We start from the raw sequence: 1,461 nt of genomic DNA, 5'->3' as shown, positions 1-1,461 counted from the left end.
TTTTTGAAATGATTGCGAAGGAAGAACTAGAATCCGTGTTAGACCAGGAGGATTTCCCATCCTTTGGAGCCTCTCAGAGAGACTACGACCCGGTGGTCCATCCCGTCTGCGCTTCCTGGCAGAGCTTCTGCAGCAGAGAACTTTGCGTGGCAAGACGAGTAAGACAGGCCTCCAACCGCTGCGAGAAGCGAGCCATGGAAAAGGAAAAAGATTGGGGACAAAGCGAGGAGAGAGAAGAACGAAGAGGTCCGAGAGCTGGTCGCTTTCATTCGGAAAGGAGATAAAAGGGTGCAGGCTCCCCAGAAAGTGGTGGAGGAACAGAAAGGCGAGGAAAGCTGAAGCGGCCAAGCTGGCCGAGTTGTGCGAAGAGCAGAGCTGGATGGCGGTGGCCAATCTGGAGCAGGAGCTCAGGGAGATGGGGGCGCGCTACGGAAAGGAGTTTGGAGACGCATGGGAGGAAGCTGAGATGGAGGAGCAAGAGCCCAGAGACAGACAGGAGGGTAAGGACAGTGAAGAAGAAGAGGATAGCGATCTTTTTGATGATCTTTACGTCCCAGCGTGTGACAAATCATTCAAGACAGAGAAGGCCCTGAGGAATCACGACAAATCAAAGAAGCGTCGGGAAATGGTGGCCTTGCTGAAGCAGCCGTTGGAAGAGGCGGAGGAACAGTTTTCAGAACCACACACGGATGAAAATGCAGGGAATGCCAATTCTGAGGAAGAAGTGGAGGACGTCCCCAAACAAAAGCTTGCTAAAAAAACAGAAGAAAAAGAAAGAGAAGCCAGCACAGAGTTATGATGACAATTTGAGAGAAAATGGAACTGGAGGAGTAAAAGTTGATCCAGAAGATACCAATTTAAACCAAGACAGCGCCAAAGATTTGGGAGACAGCCCCCAAGAAAACTGTTAACAGAGTCACCCAGACCACTGAACAGTGTGAGAATCCAAAAAGTAATATTAAAAGTGTTCCTAAACCCAAAGGAAAAAAATCCAAAGATAACCAAGAAACCTGCTGCCGGAGTACCTGTCAGAAACAACAGCTGTTCAACCTGCCATGACGAATTTCCATCTGGGAATAAGCTCTTTGAACACCTAAAGGCCACGGGTCGTGCGAGAGCACTTTCATCATCATCTCTTAACAGTGTAGCAGGTAGTCGAAGCAAGAAAAAAAAACCCCGTAGAAATAGATAGGAATTGTTCAACACCTTTTCTTTTTGACTGTCTTTAGTTTTCAAAACCAAAAACTGAATCTGCAATTTGTTGCATTGTGGAAGATTATTTTTTATCTTGTAAACACTTTTTTGTTGTCTACTATATATGTTTAAACATTTCACTAGTTATTGACTGAATTCTGCTCTTGCTATTTGACTTGAATGTCTCAGAACTGGTAAATATGAAAAGGTGTGCATTCTTGATTTCTGTTGGCTCATATGGACAGAAATGTACAGGGAAAATTAAAT

General features: G+C 45.3%; 1 pseudogene; it reads left to right on the top strand.

The window, feature by feature from the left end:
- The first annotated feature begins 2 nt into the window (after positions 1-2).
- LOC101648121 lies at positions 3-1,192 on the top strand (annotated as a pseudogene).
- The last annotated feature ends 269 nt before the right edge of the window (positions 1,193-1,461 follow it).

This window comes from Echinops telfairi, unplaced genomic scaffold (assembly GCF_000313985.2).
Source record: "Echinops telfairi isolate 266 unplaced genomic scaffold, ASM31398v2 ScPeMD7_443;HRSCAF=831, whole genome shotgun sequence".
Taxonomy (NCBI): domain Eukaryota; kingdom Metazoa; phylum Chordata; class Mammalia; order Afrosoricida; family Tenrecidae; genus Echinops; species Echinops telfairi.
The sequence above is the reverse complement of the archived record's forward strand: the minus strand, read 5'-3'. Positions and strand labels throughout refer to the sequence as shown.